The following is a 15,231-nucleotide window of genomic DNA, read 5'->3' on the forward strand; positions in this document are numbered from 1 at the left end:
CTCTATTATCTCACCCAAAAAAAGACAGCAAACACTGGACATTTTAAGTCACGAAAAAGGTGAAAAGCGACTGCAAGAATACAAATCAAAAAGTCAGGCTTCCATAGGCTGGCTTATGTTTTAAATCAAATATCACTTTCAACCGTGGATTCTCGAGAGAATTTGCTTAACTCCCGCACTTGTCACACTCCAGAGCTGGCATTATGGAACCACATTTATGCATTTACGTTACATATGACATACCGGCATGCATGAAACCAGACGTTGACAATGTTTTTAATTGTGGATAAATTGGCGTCTTTATTAATGTGGACAAGCGTGCGACTGCCCATGATGAAGTATATTGAGCATGAGACTCAATCACTGCCAATAAAATTTGTACTTATGACAATTAAAACATCAGCTTATTTACTTAATAAATTCTAAATACAAAATTTCACAATTTGCAGTGAGTGACTGCTGGGCCTTCAAGTCCTCCATTTGTCATGTCTCTTTTTGCCCTTCGGTTTCTAGGCAGTCCCACCTTTCGCTTTTTTGGAGGGGGCTCACTCCAATAGAGTTTGTTTTACCACATTGTTGCAGGGGGTAGCTTCAAGATCTTTGGATTAGGCCCAACTCGCTACCTGGCGTGTACCTGCCCTGCCATCCGATCTGGCAGGTCTGGGCTGCGAGTGCCGTGTTCCGCTTACTCCCCTTAGTTGGCCACCTTACACCCTGCCCTAAGGCATCCCCAGGTGTGTGGCTTTTGTTCGCAGACCCCCTTACTAGGTGTGTCTTCCGATCAATTATTTGGTAAAACCTCATTTACTTTCCACTTGCCCCTTTTGTCTGTCCAGCATTGCGACTAGATGTTTTGTCGTCAGGGTGGGAGGGTGGCGTTATCTTCCGACGTCAAGAGAGCATGTTGTCCCGATCACGAAATAACCCCAACGGGACAAACGCGCTCTTAAATGCTCCCCCTTCACCCCTTTGTTTGGGCTTTCGGTAATGCTGTTGGGGGGTTTGAACGACAGCAAACCCCCCCATTGGTCACTTTATTTTCATACCTTTCCCCCCCTTTTGCAACAATGGGGGGGGGGGGGGTGTCGCCACCCAGTAGGCGCGCACCTTCCCCAAACCGGTTTGACCGGTCCCTTCTGGGCCAAGGCGGCCGTTACGGCGCCAGCCCTTTATGCCCCCTTTGAGGGCAGCCTTTGCACTAACTCCAGCACTTGTCACACTCCAGAGCTGGCATTATGGAACCACATTTATGCATTTACGTTACATATGACATACCGGCATGCATGAAACCAGACATTGACAATGTTTTTAATTGTGGATAAATTGGGCGCTTTATTAATGTGGACAAGCGTGCGACTGCCCACGATGAAGTATATTGAGCATGAGACTCAATCACTGCCAATAAAATTTGTACTTATGATAATTAAAACATCAGCTTATTTACTTAATAAATTCTAAATTCAAAATTTCACAATTTGCAGTGAGTGACTGCTGGGCCTTCAAGTCCTGGCCTCCATTTGTCATGTCTCTTTTTGCCCTTCGGTTTCTAGGCAGTCCCACCTTTCGCTTTTTTGGAGGGGGCTCACTCCAATAGAGTTTGTTTTACCACGTTGTTGCAGGGGGTAGCTTCAATTCTTTGGATTAGGCCCAACTCGCTACCTGGCGTGTACCTATGCCCTGCCATCCGATCTGGTGGGTCTGGGCTGCGATTGCCGTGTTCCGCTTACTCACCTTAGTTGGCCACCTTACACCCTGCCGTAAGGCATCCCCAGGTGTGTGGCTTTTGTTCGCACACCCCCTTACTAGGTGTGTCTTCCGATCAATTATTTGGTAAAACCTCATTTACTTTCCGCCACGCTGCCGAAGAGGCTTATGTCTCCTGGCAGCTCCCCCCACTGAGAATATATATATATTTTTTGGTCAGTCCATTCCTGTTGCCAAGTTGGACCAGAAGATGCCCATCCCTTCTGCTAACAAATGTACGCCATCCGCTGCATAGAGTTCTGGTCGCCTGGGGTGGATCAAACCATGGCGGATGCTCTCCAAGCCGTTAATTTTGCAGTATTTGGCGACCGCGATGTTCAGTTTCCTCCTGGAGTTATCTATCGCTTTGCCTGATGTTGCCCCCCGCCATGTGATTCTGAGGATTATCTCCGACCAGATGATGGTGGTGTTCCCGCAAAGCCTAGTAAGGCTCCGTAGTGTCTGCCTGATCTCGCTCAGGAGTACCTTTCTCCCCAATGTGGTCAGATCGTTCCCCCCCAGGTGTATGATTATTGTACAGGGGTCTCTTTGTGCGGTCTCTAACAGCTTGTGTAAGGTCTGCTGGAGCTGGGACCATTTCATGTCCGGAAAACCCCACCATCTGATCGTTTTTGTCGGTCCGTCTCTCCTGTTGATATTGATGTTTTGCTTCCACCATGCTTATAGTCTGGATATGAATGAATTCCCGATTACCCATATGGGCTTGGGAGGTGCACCTGCCAATGTGACAACATGATACCATCACAATAGATGTGGGCGAACATAACTTTTGTAAGCTTTTGACCGCCATCTGCCAACCGCTTTGATGGCGTTTGAATCTAAGCCGTAGTGGCGGCCCTGATGCGAAACGAGTGTGAACTAAACTCTGATGGGGGCAGGCCTCCCCTCTCCAGCATTTTCCGCATGACGGCGGTAAACTGGAATCTGCTCAGGTAATCCCCGTTAGAATGCTAAACAAAGGGCCTGGTCCACCGGGGCGTATATCTAAATAATCCCTTAGGCTGCAAACCGGGCAATACTTTGTTTGATCTATGCATTTTAGCTCAATATGGGTGCCCCTGCCAATTTGGTCAGTTTTTGATCGTCTCAGTATTAAGCACACCCTGTCTGATTCTAAATGGCAGTCATCTGTTTGCAGGCAACTGTTGCCTCCTGATTTTTTCGCCAATGCCACCAACTCGCCCACTCTGAATGCCCCGAAAAAGGCTGTGAGTGGTACATAAACCTGAGAAGACTTTTGGCGGCATTTCAAGCAACCCCACAGACTTGGCTGCTCTCTGCTGATGACGGGCTAAACCTAGAAACACGTGTCCAGAGATACACAGCACTTGCTGCACCTACTTAGGTGAAAGACTTTTGATTACTTTTTCAGCACGAAACAAAGTGACTGCATTTACCATGATGCATTGGGGCTAACTTTTTGCTTGAGTGTGAGGCAGTGTGCTCCCTTTTTTCTTTTTGTCCAATGACTGCTCCCTTGAGCTAACGAGCTGACGAGCTCTGGAGAGGCACCTGTGCGCCGGTGAGTGGTACATAAACCTGAGAAGACTTTTGGCGGCATTTCAAGCAACCCCACAGACTTGGCTGCTCTCTGCTGATGACGGGCTAAACCTAGAAACACGTGTCCAGAGATACACAGCACTTGCTGCACCTACTTAGGTGAAAGACTTTTGATTACTTTTTCAGCACGAAACAAAGTGACTGCATTTACCATGATGCATTGGGGCTAACTTTTTGCTTGAGTGTGAGGCAGTGTGCTCCCTTTTTTCTTTTTGTCCAATGACTGCTCCCTTGAGCTAACGAGCTGACGAGCTCTGGAGAGGCACCTGTGCGCCGGTGAGTGGTACATAAACCTGAGAAGACTTTTGGCGGCATTTCAAGCAACCCCACAGACTTGGCTGCTCTCTGCTGATGACGGGCTAAACCTAGAAACACGTGTCCAGAGATACACAGCACTTGCTGCACCTACTTAGGTGAAAGACTTTTGATTACTTTTTCAGCACGAAACAAAGTGACTGCATTTACCATGATGCATTGGGGCTAACTTTTTGCTTGAGTGTGAGGCAGTGTGCTCCCTTTTTTCTTTTTGTCCAATGACTGCTCCCTTGAGCTAACGAGCTGACGAGCTCTGGAGAGGCACCTGTGCGCCGGTGAGTGGTACATAAACCTGAGAAGACTTTTGGCGGCATTTCAAGCAACCCCACAGACTTGGCTGCTCTCTGCTGATGACGGGCTAAACCTAGAAACACGTGTCCAGAGATACACAGCACTTGCTGCACCTACTTAGGTGAAAGACTTTTGATTACTTTTTCAGCACGAAACAAAGTGACTGCATTTACCATGATGCATTGGGGCTAACTTTTTGCTTGAGTGTGAGGCAGTGTGCTCCCTTTTTTCTTTTTGTCCAATGACTGCTCCCTTGAGCTAACGAGCTGACGAGCTCTGGAGAGGCACCTGTGCGCCGGTGAGTGGTACATAAACCTGAGAAGACTTTTGGCGGCATTTCAAGCAACCCCACAGACTTGGCTGCTCTCTGCTGATGACGGGCTAAACCTAGAAACACGTGTCCAGAGATACACAGCACTTGCTGCACCTACTTAGGTGAAAGACTTTTGATTACTTTTTCAGCACGAAACAAAGTGACTGCATTTACCATGATGCATTGGGGCTAACTTTTTGCTTGAGTGTGAGGCAGTGTGCTCCCTTTTTTCTTTTTGTCCAAAATCAATGAGGTGTCTGGTGTCTTTTTTATTCCCCTTGAGACGTTTCCAGCCTTTCATTGCAGTTTTGATGTAATGCGAGGCGGTGGGATCGGTGCCCGTTTGCAGCTTTGAATAGTGGGCCACCACCACCAAGTGCGCTTGGGCCCAGGACTTTGTTTTCCCCAGTTTGAAAGCCCACATGATGAATTGTTCCGCTGCTGATCTAGTTGCTGCCAGGTCTGTTAGCGATTCTAAACCCCCAATTTCCATGAGGACCTTGGCGTATTTGTTGTATCTTCTGTGTGTCTCTGGTTTGAATGCATTCTGCACTAATATAGACAGGTCTGTTCCGCCAGATCCCACAGTTCTGCCGGAAAAGGTGTCATCCTGCGGCTTACTTCCGGGGCAAGCTTCCTGAATCTGTCCCTCTGGGAACGAGAAAGGGCGCCCGCCTGTGAGTTCTTTATGCCCCGGACATGTCTGGCCCTGACATCCAGGTTGCCTTTGAGCTGGATGTATACTAGACGCCTCAATAGCCTCAGCGTGTTGGGGCATGAAGCGGACCCCTTGTTTATTGCCATGACCACGCCTAGGCTGGCGGACCACAAAGTTATTTTCATGTTTTGCACCTGGGTTTTCCAGATTGTCATGGCTACCACGATGGGGAATAGCTCCAAAAATGTGATGTTTCTGTTGATCCCTAGCTCGTACCATCTGGGTGGCCACTTGCCTGCGCACCATTCCCTGCCCAGGATGGCCCGATACCACAACCCCCTGTGGCATCTGTGAAAAGTGAAATCTCTCTAGCTGATATCCAGCCATCTCTCCAGATGAGCTGGCCATTAAATTCCTCTAGAAATGAGTCCCACATGGCGAGGTCGCTTTTAATCCCTGCTCCCAGTCTCACGTGGTGATGCTTTTCGTGCAGGCCTGATATCAGCCTGCTTAGCCCCCTTGCGAAAACCCTGCCTGCTGGGATCACCCTGGTTGCGAAATTGAGTTTGCCAACCATCCTCTGTCATTCCCCTAGGTTTGCTTTCTGTTTCCCTAGCAGGGACTTGATGTCTGCCCTCAGATCAGCCACTTTCTCATCTGGTAGTCTGGATGTTCCGGCGACTGAGTCTAATTCTATGCCTAGGAACACTAGCGATGTGGTTGGGCCTTCCGTCTTATCTGCTGCTAAGGGGACGCCCATCTCCTCCGCTAGAGAGTGAAAAGCCTTCAGTAGGCTGGCACATGTCCCTGTGACGGCCCCTCCTACAAATAAGAAATTGTCCAAGTAATGCATTTTTCCCCCTGTCGAGTGTTTCCTGTGTAATGCCCATTCCGGAAATGTACTGAATTGTTCAAAATAGGCGCATGCGATGGAGCAACCCATTGGCATGGCCTTGTCGAAGTACACCAGCCCTTTGTGTTGGAAACCTAGCAGGTGATAACTGTCCGGGTGTACTGGCAATAACCGAAATGCTGACTCAATGTTCGCTTTTGCTAATAGTGCCCCTTTGCCTGCTGCTTTGATCATGTCAATTGCATCATCCACTGTGGCATACCCTACCGAGCAAGCTTCCTCTGGAATGCTGTCATTTACTGATGTGCCTTCAGGGAATGGTAGGTGATGTATTAGTCTGAACTGGCCAGCTTCCTTCTTGGGTACCACCCCTAATGGTGAGATGATTAGGTCTACGGGGAGGGGGGCGGTCAGGGGGCCCTCGATGCACCCAAGCCTTAATTCCTTCTCAATTTTTTGTAGGATTAACTGTGGGTGTTCTTTGCCAGATTTCAGGTTCCTGGGGGTCCCTCCAGCTATGTGCCCTTTTACCGGGATAACAAAACCTTCCTCAAAGCCTTTCACTAGTGTAATCGCATCTTTTTTGTTATAGTATTCATTAGCTAGTTTTCTCAAGAGTTGTGTATTGATTGGGGACTTGGCCAGTTTCAATTTCAACTGGTTGGTTTTAAGATTGGCTGGTGGATTGGTGCTACTGTCTCTTTTTCTTATCCTTTCTGTCTGACTTGTGCCTGTGTTTTATACATGCTGCCGCTGCGTGTTCTCCCCCGCAAGATGAGCAGTTGTGTCTAAACTTGCAGTTCTGCCCCCAGGTACACTCGTCTGTCTCAAATTTCCAGCAGATGGCCTGCGGTCCCTTGTCGCCCTGCCCTTTAGCTCTGTGCCATGATTTGTATCTATATGGTGTTTTGTATTTGTCATGCCTCCCCTTGTGTTGGGCGTTCCGAAAGGAATGGTCCCCCTTACCGGCCCAGGAGCTCACCTCTTTGGCAACCATCATCTTGTGGATGTAGCTGGAGACATCCTCTTGGTTCCACTCCACCTCTGGTTTGGCCTGCATTTTTAGCCTAAAACTCTTAGCATACTCTAGCCAGGCATCCCCCAGGAATTGGTGGTGTGTCTCATGTATTTTGGAATCGTACAACCAAAGATCAGCCGCGCAGCTTGGGAATTTTTCTACTATAACACAGGCCAATATTCTGAAAGCGTCTAACCAGTTCTCAAAATTCCTCTCCTTCCTAGCTCTCTTCCTCTCCCTCCTGTTGTCTTCCTTTTTATCACATACGGTAAGATCTAAACCTTCTAGTTGGAGTTCCAACAGGGTAAAAATGGCTATAAACTCCTTTCTCCATATTCTTTCTTTTACTGCTAGCGGGATGGCCGTTGCCAGGCCTGCGGCTCTTGTTGTCATAGAAGGGGGGGGGGGTCCCAGGGATGGTCTTGTGTATGATTCGGGCGGGTTTCCCGTACCTACTAGTGTATCTATTACATTTGTTGTCGCGCTCCATGCTGACAGGTGGTCCCCTGGGGTAAGGCGCTCTTTGCTAACTGCTTGGGTGCCTGACTGCCTGCCTATGGGCGCAATCCCCTCTGTGCCTGGTCCCACCCCATTACCCCGCAACAGCAATGGCGCCAATGATTTAAAACCTTCTTTAATTATCACGCTTAAATGCTCACCCTCTGCCGGTGCTCGTGATATGCTGGACACTGGTGACGTCGTTGTATGCTCCTCAGTAGTCAGGACCATGTCCCTTGCTTTTTTGGTTGTCTTTCTCGACGGTTTTCCCTCCGTCCTCTGACGCTTATTTGCCTTCTGTGGTGGGGGCGAGATACCTTCTGCTGCACCTGTTTCGTTTGCCAAAGTCAAGCGTGCTTGGGCTAAAAAGTCCTATGATTGATTTTCTTCGCCTTTCTCTTCCATTTTTGCACACAGCCAATCCTTGCCGCGCTTCAGTGCCTCCACCCTCATATCCGCTATCATCCTTTCCAAGTCATCATTTTGCTCAACCACTTGGTCTTCTTCCATGATGTGTAGGGTTGAAGATATAATGCCTGACTTTTGTCCTTGGTGATCGGTTGCGTCTCACAAAAGGAGGGGCTGTGAGAAAAAGGGGGTGAGTGGCAGCAGTGATAGCCTATTTTAGGACGCAGTGTGGCCCATGCTGATTAACAGTAATTAACACAGTGAAGCCAGATGTCTGTTGTTTGGGGCGCGGGTCCTGTGGCTTTCAGCCTACCTTGCTGAATTGCAAAGGCCGATGGTAGCTGCACTCCGGTGAAGACGCTGCGGGTCGCGTATCCTCGGTGAGTCGCGTCTCCTCTGTGCAGTGATCTAATGGCTAACAAGGCTGATTGAGACGTGGCTGGTCGCGTCTCCCCGGAGAGCACTTTCCCTCAGCGGGAAGGACTTGCCGGTGCGGGGGGTCAGTGCGGGGTCGCGTCGCGCATATGCGCGGTCCCCCGGAGTGAAGCTGGTGAGGACGCAGCTTGTCGGTGAGCGCTTTCTCCTCGATGTGCCCTTCCCCTCAGCGGGAAGGACGTGCCGGTGCCTGGGGTCTGTGCATGGTCCCCCAGAGTGAAGCTGATGAGGACGTGGCTGGTCGCGTCTTGTCGGTGAGCACTTTTCCCTCGGCGGGAAGGACGTGCCGCTGCCGGGAAGGACGTGCCGATGCCGGGGTCTCCACGGGGTCACATCGCGCTAATGCGCGGTGCCCCAGAGTAAATGGAGTGGACGCTTCTCTTTGCTTTTAGATGCAATCGCCTTCGGCAACGCGGTCGTGCCGGCGCCGGGGGTCACTGCGGGGTCGCACCGCTCCGTAAAGCTGTCCCTCGCAGGAAAAGATGTCGTAGACGCCGCCGGAGCTCAGAAGAGGGGACCCCCGCAGCGAAGCTGGTCAGATGGGAAGCGTGCGACTGCTGGTGGCACGGCCTCTAGAAGCTGGAACGACGACGAAGATCGATTGGAGTTACTGTTACTGCAGGGTCGCGTCGCCTGAGGTGAGCGGTCCCCCGCAGCAACCAAAACAGGACTTGGCCCCAGGTAAGCGAAGTCGTCAGGGTCTTCTCCTTTGTTTTCTTCTGACGTCAAGAGAGCGCATTGTCCCGATCACGAACTAACCCCAAAGGGACAAACGCGCTCTTAAATGCTGCTCCTTTGCCCTCTTGTTTGGTCTTTCGGTAATGCCATTGGGGGGTTTGAACAACAAATTGGTTACTTTATTTTCATACCTTTCCCCCCCTTTCCCGACAATGGGGGGGGGGGTGTCGCCACCCAGTTGGCACGCACCTTCCCCAAACTGGTTTGACCGGTCCTTCAGGGCCAAGACGGCCGTTACGGCGCCGGCCCTTTATGCCCCCTTTGGGGGTGGCCTTTGCACTAACTGGCTTAGTCTGTTTTTTCACACAAGATGGCGCTATCCCGTCGTGTGGAGGTTCTTAAGCGTCAAAAGAATCTCGAACTTTTCTTACTCGAGGCATTTTATGTATTTGTTGGGCAATTACATTGCTTACTCTATTTGGAAATCGGTGCAGTTATTGTAGATTGATTAAGAGTGAGGAATGAGCAAAGAGAATCTGCAACAAGGAAGGGTTTGCCCTCGATTATACTGGCTATTTCACCAGAGAGGGGCTGTGTGTCAGTGCAGAGTATTCCAGAGAACGATGAGAGGAGCTGAGGCAGAGTGAATGACGTGTCAGGCGCACCTGGCATATGCCTGACACCAATATAGCCATGCACCGACTTACAGACTCCAACTTGTTCAGAATGTGCCAACAGTTCCAAAAAGTGCCTACTCCCCTGCCTGCAGTGCAAATATGCGACCGGCTGTAGCGTTCTCACAAGGGATCCGGGAGTGGTCAGACGTGACTCTGATCTGACTCTAAGTCCACAGGCACGTTTCTCTGGGCTCTGCTTATCTGCTGCCAAGTGTATTTGAAGAAGGCCTAACAGTCCTCCAGTATGAGGCAGCAAACTGGATAAACCGCTAGGGTGCGATACATTTTTTAGCTGTCCTGTAAAGTGAAATGCAATTTCCAGAAAGCATTTCTTCATCAATAGATTGAGGTGATCCAAGTTTAACAAGCATTTGCAATGCAATAGGTCTCGCATTTTCGTGAGTAAAAGCTATTGGCATTGTAAATTCATAACTGGAATGTTCTTCCCACATAAATTGGACAACCCGGCCTCATAATGTTGTCTTTTCCTGTCATGTAATTCAAGTGGGCCAACGTTTAACTAAAGCACATCCATTTACCTTCTTCCTCTATTTTAAAACATATACAATTATCATATAAACCTTTATCAGAAATAAACTTTTGACATTAGACTGTAATGCTCAAAACACCATAACAAAAATATAATTTAGGAAGGATTGGAGGGTGAAAGGAAAGAGAGAGTCGGGAGTAAAGATGGGGAGGGCCAGTGGCGTAGTAACAGTGTCATGAGCCCTGGAGTAAGAAAGGAAAATGGGTGACTGGAATTTCAGAAGGAAAATACAGCAGTAATTAGAGTTGAGTGAGGTCCATATGTCTCTGGGCCCCAGTGCCACTGCACCTGTTCCTCCATTGATAACTAGGCCTCAGAAAAGGAAGAGGATGAGGCAGAAAAAGAGAAGCAAAAGAAAGACAACAGACAAAAGGAAGAAAGAGAAGGAGTCACAAAGAAATAATAGAAAGAAGGGAAAGAAAGACTGAGAAAATGAAAACACAACTAAGAGAAGAGATAGAACAAGTAGCGAAAAAGCCAGGGTATGTATGTACTGACACATTTCCCACAGACACAAAATGGGAAAACCACTTTGACACTTCGTGTCCCGACAAGTAACTTGTGGCTTCCACATGCAGACAGGAAAAAAGAGGAATTTATACTGAAACGTGAATTGACAGATAAAGATAAGAAAAACACCAGAGAAAGGAAGGAATAAGGATCTAAAAAAGAAAGTGAAAGGACACATACCGTGTCAAAGGAAAGAGCAAATAAAAAAGACAAAGAAAGAATTAAGGGAAGAGAAAAATAGTGAAAGAATGAACGCCTGATGAAGAAAAAAGAAAGGAATGAAACAAGGAAAGAAATAACCAAGTTTTTGCGAGTTTGAAAGGGGAGGTAGCAAGAGGAAGAGGGAAATAAAAAAAGGGAGAGGAGTAGTAATAAAGAGTTAGAAGAAAGAGCTAAACTGTTAACGTGTGTGTTTTTAAGAGCTGGAAAGAGAAAAGTGGGAAAGAAAGGAAACATTGAGAGTAAACAGAGTAAAGGAAAGAACGGGGTCAGATAGGTAAAACAGACCCTCCTAAATAAAGATGGCAGCTAAGAATAGATTTAATTGGCTCCCCCACATTCTCAAACAGAAGTCAGAGTCTGGAACAGCAGGGGGCACTGCAGAACAGCAGGAGGTGAATTAGCAGAGTTGTATGTGAACCCCAGTACAACAATATTGGGGCGCTAAAGATCTGGATTGGGGGTATAGAGAGAGCTGAGCCCTGGGCCAGTGCTGGAATAACAGAAAGGTAGCGGGTGAGGAATGAGAAACAGAGCGCCATGTAATTCCTGGTATTGGAATAATGGGGCACTGCAGGTTAGGGATGAGGTGCACTAACAGAGTTGTATGTGGGCCACAGTACTGGAATAGTAACAGGTACACAAGGTCAGAAGTAGGGTATGTTAATGGAGCTATGTGTGGAACCTGGTATTGCGTGCAAGTGTTGCCAAATGTTAGCCTGGAGGTGCCCTGATGAAGCTGCAGGTGGGGCCCAGTATGGGAGTGGCATTGCCTCTGAACCACAGAAGTAAGAAGCCCTAAAGGGCTTGTGTGTGTGAGCCTTAGTACTGAGAAGAAATGTGCACTGAATGTTAGAATTGATGAAGTCTGGTGGAGCTATGGTGGTTCCCATCAACAAAGGTGTTGGATGTTAGACTTGAGGTGCACTGGCTGAGCTATGTTTTGCTCTTTTGGGTCTAGTACTGTCATGGCAGTGGGACTGAATATTAGAATTGAACTGCTGTAATGGAACTGTATGTGAGCAGGGTCCCAGTATAGGAAAGGAAGTGACCTCGCTGGGGTAGAACTGAGGTGCACTGATGGAGCTGCTCCCAAGGAACTAGTACTGAAAAAGCATAGTGTACTGACTGTAAGAACTGAGGTGGACTGGCAGACATCGTCTGTGGGGTACCTGGCACTGACACAACTGAGAGCTTGGAGTGTGTTAACTGCGGTGCACTGATGGAGCTGCGCCCGAGGTCCCAGTACTGGAGAGGCAGAGTTTACTGACTGCAAGAACTGAGGTGCTCAGGCAGGCTGCATGTGTGGGCTTCATGGCACTGGCATGGCTGAGGGCTTGAAGTGTGTGAACTGAGGTGCACTGATGGAGCTGCGAGTGGGATCCCAGTATGGAGCAGAAGTGTGCACTGTCTCTAAGGATTGTGGATCACTAGTAGACCTGGGTGCCTAGGATATAAGCAATTACAAGCGATCATCTGCTCTTGCTCTCAGCACACAGACACGAACACTTGGTAAAGGAAATCCAAGCCACGGAAGGGCGGGAGATAGGCAGCTGAGAGACAGTGCAGAGAGCCCACAAAGACCAAATGTGACCATGTTAACAGCCTGATTTATAGCCTTGTTTACAGCTAAGCTCAGAGCAAAAATACTCTGCAAATAAAAAGGGAAACTTCCCTGGACATGAGCAGAAAACAAAGTAAAAAAAAGGCCCCTAGAGACCAGATAAAGAGGCCAAAGCTTATTTATACAGTAGTTGGTCCCTACTCCCACACGGACGAAGGAGGAACAAAGAGGCATGATTGACCACTAGCAAGCACGGTTTTTTAAATGACACTGTAACTAATAAATGAAATAGATGGAAGCCCACAGAAGAAGTATACTTAAAAGTATACAAGAGGTTGTATGCTTACGCTCAACCTAAAAACAGAATAGGCACCGTTTACGGTTTTGCCCCATAGCTGCCAAGTTTTCAGATGGGTTATATGTGACATTTTTAAGGTTTCAGTGTACTTATGAGTGACATTCAATGCCCAAATGTGTGACACTTCGAGTCACACTTTCTCGTGAGTAATGCCAAGCAATGAAGTCCATGGGAATGGAGAAATATTACAAATTATACCCGTTTGAGCTGCAACAAACTTTAAAAAGATCTTGAAACTGCTGCAGAGCACCTGAAATGAAAGGTCATTATTGCTCACAAGACGTTTTTTTCATAACTAGGTGTACTTTGATTCTTGGATCTGTAGGCCCAAACATTATGATAGGAAAAGAGAAAACTGCTAGTCCCAGCAAGCAAGCAACAGGAAGCAGCTGGGAATCACCCACACTGCTGTCCTTGGTGCCACATGACACTGAGAGCCACCCTCTGACACAAAAGCCACCGCATAAGTATCTTAAGACCTCCTCCCCACAACAATAATAGGCTCCAACCAGGCCTGGACTGGCCTAAATGCAGCAGCAAAAGCTGCTCAGTCTGCACATTCACACTTCTGCCAATAATAAGAACCTGAGCCTGGCCAGGGTTGGACTGACCTGTTTGTTTGGATTATTGCCTTCACTATCACGGACTATTACTGCAGCAGATCACAGGTAAGTCCTCTTGTACTAGCCACTTACTTCTAGGGTAACCACCTGGCTGTTGTTTCACTGGCATGACCAGAATTTGTCATCCTCGCTGGACACAAATTGTGAGAAGCACCGAAAGCCAACATTTTCCCCCCATCAGTGAACAGTAAAAATAAGAAGAAACACTTTGCAATGTTCTGGACCTGCAAAGTTAATCATAACTGGCTGATAATTAAAGTAAACAAACACAGAAAGTCCATTGTAAACATGTATAAACTATACAATGACAATTGTTATAACTTTCTGTTGTGATTGAGCCTTAAAACGACGTGGCCCAATGGCCAGTATTTTTTGGGAAAGTAGCAAACGTACTTACGAGTGGGAAAAGCTCGAGGTGCTAGAATGGTTCCAGAGCTGCCCTACATGTTCCATTCAGTGCTGCTGGCGTACATTGCAATGCAGGTCGTTGCACCGGCAGAGGCTCTCTGTATCTCGGGGCATGGGGCAGTTGCAAGTCGACCGGCCGCAAGTCAGGCATCAGTCTGGTTTTTTTTACAAGTTAGTGGCCTCAATGCTGCTGGTTAGCTGCTTCAGGGAGAGGCTCCCTTGGCCCCGTGGCACCGGAGTCACACTGCTGCCAGCCTGCAACGCCGGTCTCTGGTGCGGAGCTGAGTCCAGTCAGCGCGATGCTGTCTTTTAAAGACCATACTCGGGCGCGGGACCCCAGCTCTGGCACCCGCTCCTGTGAGCCTCCAACACATGGGCAGGTTGTGTTCATGATCCAGCGGGTAGGCGGACAACTGGTGGCCCCCTCCGTGCCCCCACACGTAGAGGGCTGGGCAGGTAAATGTTGTTTTAATTCACACAGGACTGAAAATAAAAGGATAAGGATCCTCGTCTCCCGCCTCGTAAACCCCTAACACCAGTCTAAGTGCGATTCCAGCTCCAGGCCGGAAGTGGCGAAGAGATGCCTACCACTCTGGCGCCGGCGGCAGGAGCACAAGGAAAAGCAACGCTGCCACTCATTTCCTGAGTGGTCTGCCTTGTAGCATAGGATGCCAATCTCCCTGCATGCCGTGGTCACGAGGAGAAGGCACCTTGGTGGAGAATAACAAAAGGCAAGGGTTTGCCCCACGTGTCCATGTGGCACTTTTCCTGCTCTGCCAGGGTTTTTGCTTACCCGTGAGTATTAGCTGCTAAAGACATACATGGTACCCTCTGATGTGGTAATGCTTATTGATTCGCAGGCTGTGTGGCACCTGAATATATCATTGCAACTGGAATTGTAATTGTATTTATATAGCACTTGCTACCTTTGACAAGGCATCAAATCGCTTTTCAGCGAGGAGAACGCTACTTCGGAACCCAAGAGAAATTAGTGGTGGATTAGTATAGGGAAATATGAGAAAAGTATTAATATGAGTTAATTTGAGAAGAGGGTATGTGAGATTATTAGTTGGATTGATTAGAGTATTGGAGGGACAGAGGAAGGAATCTAGAAGTGGTATTTGGGAGTTTGTAGTAATAGGATGAGGTTTGGGATGAGTAAAGGAGTGATGGAGGAGGGAAGAGCCTGTGGAAAGGGGTCTGGGAGATCATAGTAGCAGGAGGAGTTTTGGATGAGTCAAAGGTGAGATAAGTGAGGGAGACTTTTGAGGGTTGTTTGGGAGATCATGGTTGTAAACTGAGGTTTGGGGCGAGCTAGATGTGGTAGAGGAGGGAAGAGCTTAGGCAGGATTATTTTGGAGATGAAAGTAGTAGAATGGGTTTGGCATGAGTCAGAGTGGGGATGGAGGATAGATTGATAGGGACATAGGATGTTAAGGGAAACATAGTAAAGCTTACGAGAGAGCAACATTTATATAATTTTTTATTTATTTATTATATTATTTATATATATATTTTAAATGTAATGATT

At 48.0% G+C, this 15,231-nt stretch overlaps 1 protein-coding gene and 1 long non-coding RNA gene across 4 annotated transcripts in view; one reads left to right on the plus strand and one right to left on the minus strand.

Moving 5' to 3' along the window:
• The window catches only part of LOC138292345 (uncharacterized), a 159,001-nt gene extending 145,188 nt beyond the window's left edge, over positions 1 to 13,813 (minus strand). The window contains exon 1 of the long non-coding RNA XR_011202656.1: positions 13,690 to 13,813. This is a non-coding gene — a long non-coding RNA (uncharacterized lncRNA). The remainder of the gene's footprint in view (positions 1 to 13,689) is intronic.
• BIN2 (bridging integrator 2) overlaps positions 1 to 15,231 on the plus strand; it is a 233,763-nt gene that overhangs the window by 87,862 nt on the left and 130,670 nt on the right. The gene's annotated exons all lie outside the window — the stretch shown is intronic.

Source organism: Pleurodeles waltl, chromosome 4_2 (assembly GCF_031143425.1).
Source record: "Pleurodeles waltl isolate 20211129_DDA chromosome 4_2, aPleWal1.hap1.20221129, whole genome shotgun sequence".
In the NCBI taxonomy this organism is placed as follows: Eukaryota; Metazoa; Chordata; class Amphibia; order Caudata; family Salamandridae; genus Pleurodeles; species Pleurodeles waltl.